Raw genomic sequence first — 19234 nt, 5'->3', positions numbered from 1 at the left:
TTGTCCCTGGTGAGGTGGGCGGGTGCCCTGGGGCTCCTGCAGCAGCGCGGGGCTGGGGATGGGAACCTGTCACACCGAAACCACGGCCCACCCCAAGTGCTCCCATCCCCCAGCAGAGGGCCACCAGGTAATTAGACCCTGGGGCAGGAGATTTGGGGGAAATACGACACTCCAGACTCCAGCCCTAGCTCCTGCCCCTTGCTGAGGGACCTTTCCTGGTCACGCAAGGCTTCCCAAGTAAACAACCTTGGAAAGGTTACAGGTGGGAATGAAGTCCACCCTAACTCTTGTAGTGCATCACTTTGCTTAATCAGCGACCATACAGTTAGTTACAACAATGGGAAACATCGGCCCTCCCTCCCTCTCGGGATACCTTCGCACACACGATATTTTCTTGGATGTCAAGAGGAGTGTGTGTGTGTGTGTGTGTGTGTGTGTGTGTGTGTGTGTGTGTGTGATATTGCTTGTTTATTCTACAGTAGACTAGCTGGCATGGTCAGGGCTGGAGTCCATCCTGGCCATGCCTGGTCGTGCTCCGTGCTCCCAGGCAAGTCATTGAGCTTCCTGTGGCCTCACTTCCTTTCTGGGGACTTGGTCTGAGTATTAAATGAAGTCATGGTAACAGGCACTTTTTGAACTCAGGATGAGCAGAGTACTGTGCCATTCGCATGCCATTATTGGGATACTCAGAGCCCTTCTACGTGGGGACGCTTCTTTGGTTGGCAATGTGCGGACAGTGGCACTGTGCGAGTGGGCAGCTGGCCCAGGAGTGCACACTTGGCGAGCCATGCAGACTCCTGCGGCTTCCCGGCTGATGCATTTAGCAAGGTGTCTGTGCCGGAGCATGTGCTCAGTGGTCTGCAGGTGGGAGGGTCCCTGTGGTCACCCAACTTGAGCACCCTTTGGCTTTTCTCAGTCTGCGTCTGGTTGAAGTGTGTCTGTGAACACTGGGCCATCACCTGTCGAATCACTGAATCTACAGTCAGTTAATGAACACTATTTCTGAAACACTCGTGCACAGGTGCTGTGGGTCTGGGAGGAAAGAGGCCAGTATGTCACAAAAACCTTCTCAGCCATACAGCCAGGGGCCGTGCAAGGCACTCCGCAAGGGGCGGTGCCGGTTTGGGGCCACAGTTTGGCCCGTCTACAGTCGGTTCCTCCGGGGGCATGGGTGCCACTGCCCTGGAGTCCCCACGCTGCCTTTCCCTCACTCCAGGCACCCAGGGAGCAGGGGATCTGACAGCCTGCAGGCTTCTCTCCAGCTTCTCTCGGCCCCAGCCTCAGGACTCCAGGAGGAGCTCAAGACGGGTGGCTGAATCTGCCCACTCCCTCAGCAGCCCTGAGATGACTTTTGGTTTCATAAACTGAGGGTATCGTCCAGGCTGATCATGAGAACATCAAATGCATCCCTGAACGGCCAGATCCAGGCGCGTCGCATCTGAGTGAGCGAATGGCAGCACCGCAGTTGGCTGCAGCCTGGCCTCGTCTGGGGGCACACCCAGACTCCTCTTGCTCAGTTGCACACACCTCCTCGACGTGGCTCCTCCATAGAGGTCACCTGCTGGAGGCCCTGTCCGCCTCTCCTGGCCTCTCCCGAGAGCTCCAGTGGAGTCTGAGAACGCAGCAGGCTCAGGGGGGTTTCTATCATGGTCCGCCATCCTTCCACCTCAGCACCCGTGTCCTGGGGCCCATGCTCCTCCACCGGGGGTGGCCAGCTCCCTGGGGAAGAGCTGTGGACAGCCCTCGGGGTGGCCTTGGCCTGTGATCACATCCCAGTCTCACTTGAGTCCTGGGGCTTTCACCAAACCCATCAGCAGGGGCCGAGGTGGGAGGTGGGTATCCTGAGAGCCCCAGGTTTTCTGCTCATGAAACCTCAGCTCAGAGGGGGGCAGACGTCCTGAGTTAACACCGGCAACATCCCTGGCAAGGCCCCTTGGGGTGGGCACCAGGTCCCCTTCTTCCTGCTCTCACCCTGCTCACGGGGTGGGGCTTGGCAATGGCCATCTCATGCTGTGAGTTCCACTGAGCGCGCGGGGACCTCCTCTCCTATCTGCTGGGGAACTGGCTGCCATGGTGTGGGGGCACGGAGGGCCTCAGCCCGGGCAGCTGCAGCTCTTCACGAGGCCACTCTTGCCTTGACACTAGCAGTGGACAGTGGCTGCCCCCTCGCTGCAGAGCACTAGGGGGGCACCCTGTTCCACGGACAGGCGTCTGCTTACTCTGGCTGCAGTGCCAGGACAGTCCCCACAGCCCTGGGGTCATGTCACCGCTGCACCATCTGTGCTTCTCCACGAAGGGCCTGCTCGCCAGGGGCAGAGCCGGGACAGCAAGGGGCGCTGGCCTCATGGCCCCAGCTGAGGAGTGTCACTGGGCACAGGCTGCGCTCTCAGCGATGCTGAGTCCTGGAGAGAGTGGGGCCCTCGGGGCCCTGGGGAGCAGTCACCAGGGCCTCAGCAGGCCTGTAGGCAGGGGAGAAGGCCAAAGATGGCGTGCCAGGGACTCCAGGCAGGCCAGGCGTGAGGGCAAGAGCAGCCTGCTCTCACCCCCTGTGCCCTCCTCGGCTGCAGTGAGACCTGCAGGGAGGGCTTGTGCCTATTCACCTTTGTGCTCAAGCTAAGATGACCCCGTGTCATCCAGGAGGGGTCTTCACAGAGAGGTGTGAACACATGGAGCCTGCGCATCAGCCCACTGTGATTAAAACAAGGACAAGACAACATCAAGCACTCACCCTGAGCCTCAAAGACACCGTGCCCTTGTGTGGAGAACTGCGTTCAGGCTAGTGTTTGGTTTTCACCCAAGCACTGCCCTGCCCCGGGGCCTTGGCTGCTGCTCTTCCCTCCCTGGGAAATGCTCCCTCCCTCGCTCCCTGGGTCTCTGCCTCCGCTCACTCTGTGGGCAACTCCTGCTGCCCAGTTCTTGAAAGCCCTGCTCCTGCCGCCTTCGCACCCGGATCCTTGGATTCCTCACCAGAGCTCTTATCTTTACCTGACGGGAAGCGTGCCTTGCTCCCTTTCCTCCTTTTGGATGGTAAGAGGCTCCAGGGCAGGTCCGCGTGTCTGTTTTATGTCCTGCTCCGGCTCCTGTGCCTAGAGCATCATGTGGCCCAAGACGAGCAGAGAATAAAATAAAGACCTAGAAAGTGAATAAGTGAACAAAGAGTGGATCCAAAGCCCAAGCAGGGAGCGTTTTCCTTGACAAGGACAGTGTGGCCACCGGGCTTCTGGTGGGCTGCCCCTAAGGCCCAGGATGAGCTGGTCCTTAGGGACCTGCCCCTTCCTCTGGGTTGGGACTGGTGACCCCGGGTGACATTGATGTAGAGGGAGGTGGGGTGTGGGCCAGCAGGTGACGCCAGGGAAATGAGGGTCCACCGTCTCGCGGATAAGGCTCTTCCCACATCTGGAGGTCTCTCCCAGCATATTTTTAAAGCTTTGAAGTTTTGATTTTCTCATTTGAAAATTCAGAGGGCACCCGTTCCTATTTGCTGGGTTTCTGCAGATAAAGACTAGACACCTGCACCTCCTGGCATTCAGTAGGCACCTCAGTGGGCAGGAGGTGAGAGGGGAACGGGCAGAGTCCTCATCTCAGCAGCTACAAACACTGGCAGCAGGAGGTGGGCAGCCCTCCCTCCGCTCCCTGCCCTGATAGGAACCTCTGCTTCCTCAGGGGGACTAGGGCAGCACCACCCCTGACCTACTGGGATGTGCTGGGTGGGGAGTGGGCAGGTCCCCTCCACCAGATGGCCCGCCCCACCTCCCACTTCTCCCCATGCCGCCCACCTCCCCAGTCCTTCTAAGCTCTCGAGTTGTACTGTGAGTGCCCACCCCTGCCAGGGACTGCCCAGGCTCTGAGAGGGAGGCAGAGAGCCCAGCGTGGAGTATCTAGCAAGCCAAGGAAAGAGGTTGACCCAGGTTCCCAACCCACCGGGCTCTCTGCTCGGTGCTGGGCCAGGCAGAGGGGCCTACCTCCCAAGTGGAAAGGCAACGTTGAAGAAGTCGCATGTACTGCAGGCCAAGCACCCTCCTGGAGACCAACTCTGAGGTCCTGGAGAGGCAGGCCTAGGAGGCCCAGAAGGGCCAGTGCTTAGCAGGGGCTGGGGGCGGGGAACAGGGGTGGGTGGCGGCAGGTGAACAGGGGGAGCACAGGGGAGGTTCAGGGCAGAGACCTTGGTCTGTGTGACCCTACCATGGTGGTTATGTGTCATCAAGGCTTCTTAAAAGCAAGTGCCATAAAACTCAAGGACTGAACTCTAACATGACTAGGCTTTAGTTAATAAGACTGGGTCAGTACCAGCTGACCACGTGCAGCACATGGGACACACTGACCAACGGGGAAGAAAGGGGCCAGAGAGGCCACAGGGCTTTCCCTGCACCGTCTCCTTTACTGTTTGTAAATGTAGAGGTTCTCGGAAGTGGATTTATTGGCACTGAAGCTGCCTAAGATGTAAACAGGTGGAGCTCAGAGATGGAATCCTCATCCCACCCACCCCTGGGACTGGCCAGCTGTGCAGCTAATAAGGAACAGAGCTGTGACCCACCCCTGGCAGGCGACCCTGCTCTCATGGTCACTGACTTCTCTTGGTTGATGGAAAGCCTTGGCCCTGGACATTCATCCTGATGGAGTCACGGGAGGCTCTCTCTGGTGCGGTGGCTGTAGGCAAGAGAGGTGGGTTTCAGACAGAACCCAGTCAGTCCTCCTTAACTGCCTGTGAGCTGTTGGTCCTTGAAGGTCTCAGAGTGTGTCTGAGCACATGCCATCGTTTACATTTCACCACCTGGAATTGACTGGTAAAATGCCAGCGATGACCATAACAAGCACAAGAGCATCTACTCATTGGAGGGAGCGACTCCTAAAGGAGCAGATATGTGGAAGTTCCAAGAAGGTCCTCAGTGCGGGATCAGCATTAGCTTTCCTCCCCTCCTCCTCCTCCCTGCCCCTTTCCTTCCCAGGATCGGGGAAAGCAGGTGAGAAGCTCCTTTCTGCAGGTGTTGAGCTGTAGGAGGCCCTGAGGACTAGTCCACCTGGGCTGTGACCTGAGGTCCCTTCGGGCGGCCCCTGCATACTCTGCTCTGCTCTCCTCGGCACACAGTGGGCCCACATTTTTACAGCTCTTCAATGGGTGACTATATTCTTGAATGCTTTGAGCTTTGGTCTTAGAACGCGGTGCTTTCCCTTCTGGCTCCTGACTGCTTCTTCTTCACCAGGGATGCTGACTTTGGAGACTGTGGAGGTGCTCCTGAAATGCTCCTGTGTGGCCTCCAGTGCTGGGGTTTCAGCTCTGTCCCCTGCACACGACTTTCAGGTTTGGAAGGCCAGCACCGCTGTGAAGGCTCAGTGGACACCCGTTTTAACAGCCTACAGAGGCTCAGCTGTTGCTCTGGGTTCAGCCCTCTGTCCTTTAGCATGTCGGAGAGCTCATTCAGCAATGTCACCTTCTCCTGGCCCCTCTCCTGGGCCATCAGCCTGTAGCAGCAGCTCACCATGTGAGAACACTGGAGGAGATGCCCACTGCAGAAAGCTCAGGAAGCCCTTCTCAGTGGAAGGTGGATATTGCATTATTTAGTAGCCACATGAACTTCACCACGTCCTTTATCTCTGAAGATGAAAAGAGATAAGAAAGTCCTGTTGTAATCTCGAATTAAGCAAATATTCTTTAATAAACTCCCTGTGGGCTTTGATCGGGAGCAGCGGCTTCAGGGACCTCCCTGTGGCCCTGTCCACAAGGGCAGGCACAGTGTTAGGTTTGATTCTGGAATGTCCCCCCAAACCCTGTGTGCTGAGAGCATGGTCCGCAAAGGTCAGAGGTCAGAGGTGGGCTTGGGAAACGAAGGGACTGTGAGGGGTGTCTCCTCATCAGTGCATTGATCTATTTAATACATTAATGGTTTGAACGGATTCCTGGGTGAGAGGCGGGGCCTGGCCGAGGAAGTAGGTCAGTGTGGGTGTGCACCTGGGGCCTCCTCGCCTCCCTCCTTCCCTGCCTCCCTCCCTCCCTCCCCTGGAGACCGTGCTCTTCAGCTTTTACACTCTGTGGGTATTTTGTTCCCTTTGCCTTCAGCATGTAGCTTTGCTGTGGATTGTCATAGGCGGGAGAAGGTCCCTAGCCGCCGTCTCCTTTGCTCTGGAAGTGGGTGGTGCTTGGAGGGAGCGGGTGGTGTTTCTGAGTCCAGCACACTGGGTGATGGGCTCCGGACCCCAATCCTTCTCCTAACTTCCTCTCGGTCTGGCAGCCGTGAATTCTCAGCCCCCATTCCTGATAATATCATAGTGTTTATATCTTGGGAGATGACACATTTAAAAGGACTTGTTCAATATATTAATATGATTATATGGAACGTTTAATATATTCTTAAGGACTCATTAAGAACAGTTTTAGGCTCAGAGCGAAACTGAGCAGCAGGTACAGAGATGTTCCCAAGCACTGCAGCCCCCCTCACCTCTTCCCCACGCTCTCTCCAGAGTGGTCCATTTGTTGGATGAATGCCCAATGTCCACAGTTGACCCTGGGTTCACTCATGGTGGAATTCATCCACGGGGTTGGCCCGCATGCACAGTGACTTGGACTCACCATTATAGCTGCCCTAAAGGTCCTCTGTACTTCCTGCTAAGCTTCTCCCTGCCCCAAAGATTTGCCTTAATCCACATATTTTTGAGGTTGCAGTATCACCCAAAAGATCACATGTATAGAGCTTCCTTAGTCTATGGCCCAGCTCTGTGGGGCCTCCCTGGCCAGCTGGACACATTCTCCAGAGTGGCTTGGTTGCCCTGCTGACCGCGGGGCAGCAGTGAGGAGGGCTGTTCCACAGTGGGTCCTCAGCTGCGGCTGAAGCCTGGGTTCCACCTTCTCACTCCCTCTTCTTCAGCCCAGCGTCCACCTGCACACAGACCTGGGGTTCAGACAGGCTTCTCTGGCTCCTGTCAGAAGGAGCCAAGGGATCCATGCTCAAGGGTCCACTGTTCATACTGTCTGTGTCCAGTGACTACAGGGATGCCCAGGCCCGGTGGGGACATGCTGGTCATTTTGTGGGGTGAGTGAGCACAGAGCTGGAGTCCTGAGGTTGACCTCAAGTTCCGCTCTGCCAGCCACGGCTGGGTGAACCTGCAGAGGAGCTGGCCTTCTCCGACACTGCCCCCTCCCCTGGGAACTAGGGCATTTGAACATGTGAAGGCCCTTTTTTCCTGCAGAGTCACGAGTCAGGAAGCCAGGAAATGTCCACACTGGACCCTGTGCTGTATTCCCTTATCCTCAATCCACCAAGATGGGGTCAAAACAAGTGGCAGGGCTGTTTCCAGGCTCTGCTTAGTGGCCTCCTAAGGGAAGTCACCCCACCCTGCCCAGCCATGGTCACACTATCTGTGAACACCACTGTGGGCACCCTCTGGGACTAAGGGTGATATTCAGAGCCTCCCAGCCTCCCTCTGGCCACCCCTGCTCCCACGTGAAGGCTTGGCTTGGGTCAGCTTGGCCGGGTCCCCTGCTCCAGGCCTCGGCTCTCCACCCTGCAGGGGTTTCACTCCCATGAGTGTTGTGAAAGGTGATTCAGACCAGAGCAGAAGAGCTCAGTTCTACTTCTAAGCCCTGCCGCTAATGAGCAAGGGACTGCAGGCCAGTTGCTTTATCTTACCAACTTCCTTTCCCATGCACACAGTGAGGGGTTAGCCATCAGCCACTCTAAACCTGGAGGCCAAGTCAGAGTTCTCTGGAAAATCCACGTAACTAATCCTGGTCAGCACTGGACTCAGCAGGGCTGGGGAAGGGCCCAGGCATAAGACATCTGGGGAGAAACATCTCTGCAGGGGAATGCAGGATGAGTGACCCTCACGGCTCTCTGTGCTCTCAGCTCTGAAGTCTCTCTCGCTAGTCCATCCGCTAACGTTCACCGCGAGCCCTTCCCCCAGGGCATCTGACCCCTGTGGTCCGTGTGCAAGTGGCACAGACGCCTGAAGCTTGTGTTTGCTTGAGACTCACCTGTAAGAACGGACCCTGCCATCTGGGATTCGGTGCTTGTGTTGCCCCCACGCCTATAGGTAAGACCAACTCTGTCCCCAAAACAGGGGTAGCCAGGGCTTGGCAAGCACATGGCACAGCCATAGCCAGGTATTCTGGGCTTAGGCTTGTGTCCCCTGAGCACATTCCAAACACCGGCATTTGCTTAGAGTGAGGAAATACTGAGAGGTTCTTTCTGGAAAGTTTGGGTGAAAGCCATGTTATCTGAATCTCAGGGGTATCTGGGTGTCCTCTGGCTTTCTGATCATAGAAATGCAGACAGACAAGCCACTGTGCTGCGGCCAGCGGCTGACACACATTAGTATGACTGTCGCTTTCACTAATATTATTTCATAGCAATAATATTAATAGCTATGAATTTTGAGCATTTGCTGAGTACCAAATATGGCCACATCTGAAGTAATTCTTACTGTGCTCACTTCCCAGAAACAGAAATGAGGATCTAAGTGACTGAGTGCTTGGCCTGGGAGGTGAGCTCATGAGTTGTGAGCTGAAGTCTGAATCAAGGCTTGGCCTCAAAAGACATTTGAGTCACCTCCATGCTGCTCTGTTCCTGGGATGCTGGGTCACCTCAGAAATGAGAAAGGTGGGCAGGGCTCACACCCCGTACATTGCAAACACCTAGGGTATGTTCTCTGTGTTACCATGATCAAAGTTACATTGCAGAAGTGCATTTTTGGGAAAATGTTATTCTGGACACTAGGGCCAATGTGTCCGTTTGTTAGAGTTCAAAAAAAGAGGCAAGCACCATCACCACCACCAACAACATTATCATCACCACCATCAATGTCACCACCATCACCAATACCACCAACACCACCTTCACCACCACCAACACCACCATCAACATCACCACCATCAACACTACCATCAACATCACCACTACTACCACTATCAACATCACTACCACCAACAACAACATCACCACCACCATAACCATCAACAGCACCACCAACAATAACATCATCAGCACCACCACCATCAACATCATCACCACCATCACCACCAACAACACTACCATCAACACCATCATCAACATCACTACCACCACCACCAACATCACCACCACCATAACCATCAACATCACCACTACCAACAACATCATCAGCACCACAACCATCAACATTACCACCACCACCACCACCACCATCAACATCATCACCACACCAACACCACCATCAACACCACCATCAACATCATCACCACCACCAACAACAACACCATCACCATCACTACCAAAAACAACAACACCATCACCACCACCATCAACATCACCACCACCATCAATATCATCACCACCACCATCACCACCACCATCAACATCACCACCACCATCAATATCATCACCACCACCATCACCACCACTTCACCACCATCAACATCACCACCAACAACAACAACACGTGTTCCGGGAATCATGGCTTCCCGGTTCCCTGAAAGTGCGTGTCTTTCCTGGAAGGAATTAGGGTTTTTCTTCCTTGCACCTGATGCCAGGCTCCTTAATCCTAATGCACAGGTTTCTGGTCTCTCTGGGACAGGGCCTGCTGCCTCCTCCTGAGCCATGGCAGAGGTCTTGGAGAGTCAGCCGTGTGAGGCCAATGGGACGCTCGATGTGGAAGCAGCAGGTCCTGTCAGGAACAGGTGCACTTCCCCTTCAGCATGGGCTCTGGAGGCTGCAGTTTCTTGTATTTGTTCTGCTCAGTCCAGACTGGAAAGAGGAGGCCGTGGCCCCAGGAGAGGACCATGTTGTCCATGTCATCCTTGCTCCTGGCTTTGCTTCTGGAAGTGACACACTCGGGGCCTCAGCTCCCCAGTTTCCTGACCTGAGGCTGCCACGGGCCTCTGTTCCCAGGAGTGGGGCCGAGCCAGGCCCCGCTGCTGCTGGGGAGAGCCAGGCCCTGCGCTGGGCTTTGGTTAACTACGGTGCTTAAGCCCTCCCTCCTGCTCAGGCAGCGCCTGTGCCCCTTTGCCCAGCCGTGAGAACGGAACAAGTGTTCCGAAGTCATGCGAGAAACAAAACTGGGACTCCCGGTTTCAGCCCCAAGACCAGGGCTCTGGAGCCCAATGTCACCTCTTACCTGGAAGCTACTGGGGGTCACTCTCGCTTACATCTGATTCCCGTTCATTGTCCCCGCGGTCAGGCTCATCTCTCCTCTAGGGCCCAGGTTCCTGTGGTAAAGTGGAGAGAACATGCAGCTGGCACACAGAGCAGCCTCCCTCCCTCTCCATCTGCACTCCCAGCACGAGAGCAGGAGATGTGCAAACTACATACAAAGAATGCACACGTGTGCTCATGCACACACTCACACACACACAGACACACACCCGGGGAACTTAAAGAGAGAATTGAGCAGGGACTGAAACCAAGGATCTCCTGAGATATTGGGATCAGAAGTACATCTCAGCCCATGAACCTAAGCTTGGCTTGGGGTGCTCTGGGAGCTGGCACGTGCCATGTGCCCTAAGCATTAGAACCGAGCAATTGCTAAATCCAGGAACTGGGATCATGTCTTTGAATAAAAAACTAGCAATGTTTAACCTTCCATTTCAGAGAATGCACCAAGACATGCCAGCCCCCCACCCAGGCTGGGATGCCAGTCACAGGAGGAGTGAGAAGACGCTGGGTGGAGGGGCCTCCACTCACACCATCTGTGCTGCCTGGAAATTCTGAGCTGAACTCTGATGAGTGCAATCTGGAACTGATGGCAAACCCAAAGGTCCTCGGCCCAGGTGAAAGGGCCATCGTCCCCGTGGAGACGCCTGCGCAGGTGGGGGGGGGGGTTCTGGGCTCCAGGGGCGGGAGCTTTCTGAAGGCGAGCCCACAGCACCTGTGGGCACTCACCCCCAGGAGGCGGCCGGCTCCACACAGGAGAATTCCCATCTGAGGAGCCGCCAGAAACGACTCAGGCCTTTGATGGCTCAAAATATGTGTTAAAGGGAAAAATAAGTAGCAGAGCGCAAATTCTCTCCATAGGACTTAATAAAAAGATTAGATAAAAAACAGAGTCCAAAAACGTGAGGCAAGCAGGGTGGGTTTAAACATCTGCTGTCACCCTTGGCTTCGTCCCCTGCGGTGGTGTCTTTGAGGACTGGGTCTCAGGTGACCTCCAGTCTCAATGGCCTAGCAGAGCAGCTGGTACTGGGGAGACACACAGCCACACCCTGCCAAATGGACGGACAGTCCAGCGCTTCCTTCAGAGTCTCCGAGTGTGGACTGTGGCTCCTGCCAGCTCCCTTCCTCCCAGCCAGGCTCCGGAACGTGGTGTGCGAGGGGATGGGGGGCCTTGGAAGAGAGGAGCCAGCAGGAGGGAGGGTGGCCGGTCTCTCTCCCTAGGTCTGCAGCAGGAGGGGTGTGAATTGGAGTGCCAGCAGAAACAGGTCTCCTCTCCTGGCTGGCTGTCAGGAACCTCTCCCTGCAAGTTCCCCTAGCCATTTCCTGTCACATCATTGTGTGTGTGTGTGTGTGTGTGTGTGTGTGTTCCCTGGTCCTGTGCTAACGAGAATCTTTGAAAAATGACTGGTATGGTAATGATCTACGGAACTTACTGTAGATAGCAATTAAATACGGTTAACGGCCGGGGTGCGCTGACACATTAAAAGGCCCGCAGGCTGCGATTTATGACGACAGCCGCGCTGCCTCCTTGGTGTCTCATGCATTTTTCTGCTTAGGCAGCCTAGTCCGAGTCTGGAGCGATTTCCAGGCCTCCTCCCGCGTCTCTGGGTTGGCAGGCAGGCCACCCTGAATCCTACCAGCAGGCTTTACCTCTCACCCAGGTACATCCTGCCATACCTCAGGGGGCCCCAGGTGGGCTCCATCCAGGGTCACCCTCCAGTGTGCAGAAAACGCATGTGCCATCACAGGAGAAATCTTGGGTACAATATTGGAGATACTTCTGGAAAGTGAAATCAGGTGATTTGATGAAAAGAATTGAAATTGATCACGGGGGTCTCGCTGGCCTGCTGGTGACTGCTTTCTGGGGATGATGGACCTTCTGGGCCCTTGAGAGGGAGGGAGCAGCCGAGCCCAGAGTGGCCACTCGGTGGAGAGGCCTCTGGTGTATCTGCATCTTCACCTTTGCGACAAGCCTGCAGGTCCTCACACCCCCTGCTGGCCAAGGACACTCACTGAGGGCACATTTTTCCACTTCTGCACTTGGCTCATCAATCAGAGCTGGAGGAGAGGAAAGATTCACTGGTCGCTCCTGTCCTTGGCCTTAACCAAGAACGCCCTGACTCAGTACAGAGACGATGCTGGTCATGTCCTTGGTAGAACAACTTCCTGAGGTACTGTTGCCGTTTTCCTCCTTGTTTGTGGCCCAGCGAGTGCGCCCTCTTGCCTAAGGGAAATGTTAATGGTTTTGTGTCACCAGACCAAAAGGAGAAGTGCCTGGGCAGCTCAGAGGTAATTCCACTAGGCAACTAGGAGGTAACTAGGAGGTCATTCAAGCTTCTGGAAAGAGTGGAGAGCAATTGGGGGTGGAGTTTTCTGGGAGGACACCTGAGAGCAGTCAGGCTAAGGAAATGCCCAGGACACCTCCGTGGGCAGCAAACACCATGGTTTCCTTTTGCCAAGACTTTGTGGTGGCTTTCCAGTGAGCCTCTGCGGCAAGCACCCCACTCACACATTCGGGTCATGTTCCAGTCTCGGAGGAGCGGCTCAAAGCCCACGGCTGAGATGACTTTGCAGCCAGCAGGTTGAAGAGAAATTGGAACCGGGTTGGACTGGATGGAGAGGAACACCACACCCTTGTTCTGCTGCATCCTACAGCTCTTCAGCAAAGGCTGGCGAGATGAACTTCCCTAAGTGGGAGGGACGTGAACAGTGACAGTGAGGCCCAGCTCTTCGTGTGGAGTTTTAGGAAGCAAAAGCCCTCACCCAGAATGGGAATATGTCTCTGCTCCAGGATTTCAGAAGGGACAGAGGACTCCTCATCGCAGTCACAAGTTCCAAGGCAGGAAACCCACTACCTTTACAGAAATCATCAGTTCACCAAAATCAACATATTCTCTGAGGCTGGGAGTCCTGAGATAAGGACAGAAATTCTTAAACCTTAACTCGGACATCCTGCTGAGAAGTCGGCATCTAAGACCAAGAAAACTATCAGCTGACAGACTGCAGAGAACTCCACTTTAGGGTATTTGTGTCTCAAAGGGAACTCATCTTTGATGACCATGACCCAAAGATGGCTTCAATCATTTAAAACACACATCCTGACATGCTGACAATCAGAGAAGCGTGTGAGTCACCTGTGAACTCCCATGGAGCAGGGTTCTTGCCAGAGGGACAGGAAGACAAGAGGCAAGGCTGAGGCCACACCAGCATGCACATCCTCAGGGAGAGCTCGATTCTCAACTCAGGTTGGCAGAATTTAAAAACCTTGGAGATATTCCCAAACAGCGTGATATTAAAGAGGAGGAGGAAAGGATAGCTCTTCGAGCAAAGCAAAAACAAGAGATTCCTACTGGAGACTTGGGGTTGGCTCTACTTCTATGGCAGGCAGGGACCCATTATGGTAGTGAAGGTCCCTGGAATCTTCCAGAGAAACAAGCATGGGCATCCCTCATCCTATCTCTAGAGCCAGTTACTGCAAAAAGACCCTGTGCTGTTGAGAGTGTGTCTGCATACCTCTACTCTGTGATCTCGCTGGTCCAGGGCACACTCAATAAGTGTGGCTTGGAAAAGACCCTTGAGGGTCAGGCCAAAGCAGGCACACATTGTTCCAGACACAAAGTGGAAAACATTTGAGGGACAGGCTCCAAGAACTTTACAAAGTACAATATTTTCCTCCCCAGCCACGATTTAGCAGTGGTTATTTTGAGGGTGCGGTCACCAGGAGGGTATTGGGTATTTTATGGTAAATGCAATTTAAAAAAACTTTCTAAGTAGTAATCTGAAAGCTAAGGAATTTGTTTCAAGAAACTTAGAAAGTGTTCTAAAGAGAGAAACCTTGAAGTTCCTAAGAGACTAGGTTTTCCCCCCAAGCCTGGGAAGTGATGCGACACTGGGGAAGAGTGCTCCTGGTTAGAGCCACCCCTCTTCAGTTGAAGTTGCAGTCTCCAACCTCTGGTCAGGTAATCTGCCAGTCCTCTTTGCAGTGCAGGTGTGTTATAAATGATCTTCACTCTGCTTAGATTCGGATGTGGTGAAGTCTGGTCACCTGTCTTTCTGATATTATGTGTGTGACTATTTCGCACATGTGAGCTCTGTTCACAGCCTCTGGGATGGAACTTTGTCATGTGACCACACCCAGCTGCAAGGGAGGCTAGGAAATGTTTTCTGACAGCCAGGTGCCAAGCTCAATATGGGGTTCAGCCATTGTGAAATTGTGCAGATACTGGGGACACAGTCACCGTCACAGTACAAAAGAGAGGCTGAGTTCAGTGACAACTGTAATAAACAACTCCAGAAGGATGCATGCCCACTGAGAGCACTGTCCGGCTTGAGTAGACTTCCAGAGCCACCAAACAGCAAACAGCACAGTGCTGTTGATTTGCTTCTTTAGGTTAAATTTCTTTTTCTTTTTTTTTTCTTTCTGATTGTAGAAACAATAATAATTCCCTGTACTTTTTTCAGGAAAATATTGAAATAATCAATTATCCCACCACAAAGAGGGAGCTCCCACAAGGACGCTGGTGTCCGTTCCTCCTGTGTTTTCTGCGGTCCGTGTGTGCACAGCTGCGTGTTGGCGTTTGTAGTAGATCGTCCTGCACACACTGTTTTATCTCTGATGTTTTCATTTAAATAGTTCTATCAGTCTTGCTCCTCTTGCCTGTGTGCTGCCTTAGTAGTTCTCTGAGTCTACTCCAGGAGAGAAGGAAGAGAGCAGGACATTGCACACTGCTTCCCTGGCTTCACTGCGAACTAGAGGAAGGACTCAGGGGCTCCAAGGGCAAGTGTGGAAATTGCTCACAATCGTGGTTGTGGACCCACCCATTCTGCTTCCATTGCCTGCAGATGGGAGCCACTGGAGAGAATCCATCACTGAGGAAGACAGGTGAGACCAGCAGAGGAAAGCGAAGGCAGGTGGTGTGGCTCGAGCACAGGATCACGTCCACATGCCCGTTACCATCTGCTCCTGTGGTTGTGCTCCAGGCCAGCTCAAAAACTTGGTCCACCATCCCACTCCCACGATGCTGCTCATAGGGCGTCTGGTCCAAGTGCCAGTGGGGTGGTGTGCATGCCTGTGTCCCCACCGCCCCGCGGGGCACTTGGACAGGCTGTCTGAAGGGTGAACATCGCCTTCTGGTTTCAACTTCAATTTGAATAGGAAATGTATGACTTGAGGTCAGCTTTTCTTTTTAGTTTTCGTATCTAGGGATGTGTGTGTGTGTGTGTGTGTGTGTGTGTGTGTCGAGGGGACCTAGATGTATGGAATTCTGCTTATTCCCAAGTATGTTAGAAAAAGACACTCATGGCTGACGGATATTCCCAGGATTCAGTGTGAGTTAGCGCTGCTGCACACACAGAGGGACACCTGCCTCTCCCTCCTTGGGGCTGACAGCCCGAGCAGGCTCCGCCCAGGTCCTGAAGCTCTTCCTCCCGGGCTCCGGGGGAGGGGGCTGCCTCGCTCGCTCCCTGCGCCTCCCCGCCCCCAGCCTCCCCTGCCGGGACGCAGTCGGCTTCTTTGTTAGGCTGCGAGGGCAGGCTGCTGACTCAGGGCTGGAGGGGCGGGGGCGCCCACGCAGCCCCCTGACCCAGCCGCAGGGCCAGCCTGCTCGCCGCCGGCAGGACCGCGTTCCACGTAGGTTTTTCACAAGTGCCAGATACTTGGAAAAGGAGAAAAAGAAAAGACAGCCAGTCCGGGAATTAACCGCGCCACGTGGAGAGGGCCTGGGCTTGGACTTCTCCGTGCAGCCGGCAGCCCCCCAAACCCCACGCCGCGTGCGTGCGTCCAGGGGCGCTTCCCTGGGGGTCCCGGGCTGTGGGCGGCGCAGCTCGGCCGCCCTGCAGCACCACGCTGTCGGCCGCCCTGCAGGACTCAGCTCCGGGGGGCAGTGAATGATGCCGCATCCCAGAGGCCGAGCTGGGAGTCGCGGTGGCGCAGCCCGGAGCGGGAGGGGGCCTCGGGCTGCTTCCGTCCGCCTCCATCTTACTGTCACCCAGAGACCACGCTAAAATGGTGGCTCCCCTGGAAACGGGGTGGGGGCTGCCTGCGAGGCACAGCCACGGGCAGGACGGGCTCCAGGTCACAGAAGACCCTAGCTCCCTCTCCTTTCAGCCTTTGGGAAGCTGTCCCGGGGTGTCTCGGGGATTTGTGGGCTAAGTCAGGATGCTTTTATTTTAAATGAAGTCAGCCTGCAGCTTTTCCCTCTGAGTCTCAGGAAAAGCCCTTTCTGGTTTCTTTTCTTCTTCTTCTTTTCTTTTGGAAACATGTTGCCTTTGCCTGCAAGGCTCAGTTGGATCTCAAAGCAGTGGCATTTCTCTCTCCACTTCAAAAATACACAGAAACATGTGGAAATGTTCTATTTTTCAGATCCAAAACCATGTGCACCAAATTTTCACAGACCCGATCTTAACTTAGATAAAAGTGAGAAACCCGGAGGGGGGCATGCTGCAGAAGTCCTGCATTGTAGACTCTAATGGAATCATCGTGGGCCGCAGAATTTCTTTGCATAAATTACAGCCACAATGATAGCATCACTTTCACAAAAGGTGGCCGATAATCGATTCGACTCTCCAAGAGACTGCTGGGTGGACTGCTGGGTGTTTCCGAGCAGAGGGCTGCCCTGCAGCCTGGGAGAGCTGCTGACCGCACCTGGGCTCCTGGGCAGACGCCCCTCCAGCGCCTGCCCTGGCTGACGCTGGTTCAGCAGATTTTATTTTTTATGGTGACATTTGATAACCACTTGGTTTTTATTTTCCAGTAATAAAGGGTTATTGGCAACTGCCACCATCCTAGTGTCTGGAGGACAGACATTTGTAGGATTATCCTCACAGTGGAAAGGGGTGGAGGTAACCCTTTCATTCTGAATATCCTGCGCCCTTCTTCCCCCCTCTCCTTCCCCATCCCTTGGACAAACGCAGTTTTCAAATTCTCCATGTTTTGCATGCCCTGGGGTCTTCTCGAATCCAGCTGAGAACAGTCCCTGGGCTGCTCCTAGCAGTCCCCAGTCCTGGCCTAAACCCCCAGAGCAGAGGGTTTCTCAGAGCCCCGGAGCATGTTTTGAAAGCCTTCCTATTGAGGGAGGCCCTGGGCCAGCCGAGCGTGTCCGCTTTGTGGTGGTCGGAGGGCATCCTTCTGGACAATTCCTTTCAAAGAATGGTTTGAACAGACTCAAGACAGAAGCAGCTCATTTCCATCCTCGGAGGTTCACCTCACAAAGGACATTTGACAGAAGGGTCTTTGGACACTCTCCTCCTGTACCCAAATGAGTGGACTGTGAATGAAATGGACTATTCTCCCATTTCAGGGATGCTTTGGGGACCAAATTCTCAAAGGAGAATGAACATCAACAGACCCACTCCCGGGTGGGATCGTATTCACGGAGAGAAATTCACGGAGAGAAAGCACACAGTGGCACTCTGCCCAGGTGAATAAGGGAAAATATTGGAAAATTGTTATTGCCATTCAGAAAAGTCACAATTCTTTTCCCTTTTTAAAAATGATTTTTAGTTGCCAATGGATTTTTTTACTTTATTTGTTTATTTATATGTGGTGCTGAGGATCAAACCCATGGCCTCACACATACCAGTCAAGTGCTCTACCACCGAGCCACAACCCCAGCCCCAAGTCATGATTCTTACAGATGAAAATTTACCCTCCCTTTGGTAATCACAGCGATGTAAAGGCCTTACGTACAGCTGCATCTTACGGAGAAACTTAGACATTTATTCGCACAGACAAAGTGGCATTCCACGTGTGCGTCTGCATGGTCAGCGTTCAGCAGTGGCCATGATCCAAGTGCCCCCTGGAGTGACACGGGACATTTCAGTCATGCCACTTTAGATATTCAGGGTGTCCTACTGACTCTGTTTTTATGTATAAGTAGGAAGTGCTGAAAGGGAAATCTGGTGAAAAGAGAGATGGTCAGGAAAGGCAGGAGGAATGTATACAGTAAGTGATGTTCTTTTCTCTCTCTGCAAATGACATGGGTCCACTGCTGCCCTTTGTATCCCTTCTATGAAGTCAAACCCTGTGAGTGCAGAATGGCCCGCTTCATCCCTGGTGCAGACCATGTGTCTGTGCTGTGTGACTCAAACTGGTCTGGCCACACGGGCTGGCACAATCCCCAGGAAAGAGCCCCTCCCCTGAGGTACTGGCTGAACACAGTCCCAGGTGGGAACCCACTTGCAGACTCCTGGCTGCGCTGGGAGAGGTGGGATCATTCTCGAGGGGCCCCTGGGCTCAACAGCTCTGTCCCGGGCTTCGTGCGTTCTCTTCGCTCCTTAGACTGATGCAGGGACACCAGCTGAAGCACTTCTTGGCATCTGTCTTTTGTTCCTGAACACCCCACCCCTTGATGAGCTCTTGGACATTAAGAAGCTCTGCTCTGGCCCTGGAGCAGGCAGACCTGGGCGGACCTCATCTCCCCATTCGCCGCACACATGCGCTTCCTCAGGGACCCTGCCACGGCGTCCTGCTGAGGGATTCTTGACTCACAGAACAGGGCAACGATGCCCATCTTGCTGGGCTGTAGCACAGAAGGCTGTTTAGTAGGAAATCCACGTGGTGTACAGTAGGAGCTTATTAAATAGGACCCCTTTCCTGTCATTAGTGTCTCAGCCAGCCCTCCCCACCCACACTGTCCGAGCCCATGCATTCAACCCACGGCAGATTGAAAATATTAAGAAAAACCATGGCCTCTGTACTGAACACATATGGAGTTTTTGTCATTCCCTAAAAAATGCAGCATAGCAATGATCTATACGGCCTTTACTTTCTCTAAGCAATCTAGAGATTGCTTACAGATACACAGGATACACAGGAGGCGATGGGTAGGTTATGTGCAAAAGCCACACCATTTAATTCCAGGGACTTGAGCATCTGCAGATTTAGGTGTCCGTCAGGGTTTGGGACTAGTCTCCTGTAAATCCAGAAGGTAGGCGGTACACCAATGTGTATCAGTCATGCCCTAATTTATTTAAAGCAAGCATATTCTTCTGGATGAAGCATTAAAAGTTCATACAATGCTGGACCCGTGCTTATCTGAAACATTTGTAAAGCTTTGCGATTGACTTAAAATAAGGAGTGAATACAACGGCATCTTACCTCTGCACTAACTGGACAT

General features: G+C 53.8%; 1 long non-coding RNA gene across 1 annotated transcript in view; it reads left to right on the top strand.

Moving 5' to 3' along the window:
* LOC110598355 (uncharacterized) overlaps window positions 1–19234 on the top strand; it is a 109117-nt gene that overhangs the window by 12077 nt on the left and 77806 nt on the right. Inside the window, exon 2 of the long non-coding RNA XR_013429304.1 lies at window positions 10557–10735. This is a non-coding gene — a long non-coding RNA (uncharacterized LOC110598355). The remainder of the gene's footprint in view (window positions 1–10556; window positions 10736–19234) is intronic.

Source organism: Ictidomys tridecemlineatus, chromosome 12 (assembly GCF_052094955.1).
Source record: "Ictidomys tridecemlineatus isolate mIctTri1 chromosome 12, mIctTri1.hap1, whole genome shotgun sequence".
NCBI classification, from domain to species: Eukaryota; Metazoa; Chordata; class Mammalia; order Rodentia; family Sciuridae; genus Ictidomys; species Ictidomys tridecemlineatus.
The sequence above is the reverse complement of the archived record's forward strand: the minus strand, read 5'-3'. Positions and strand labels throughout refer to the sequence as shown.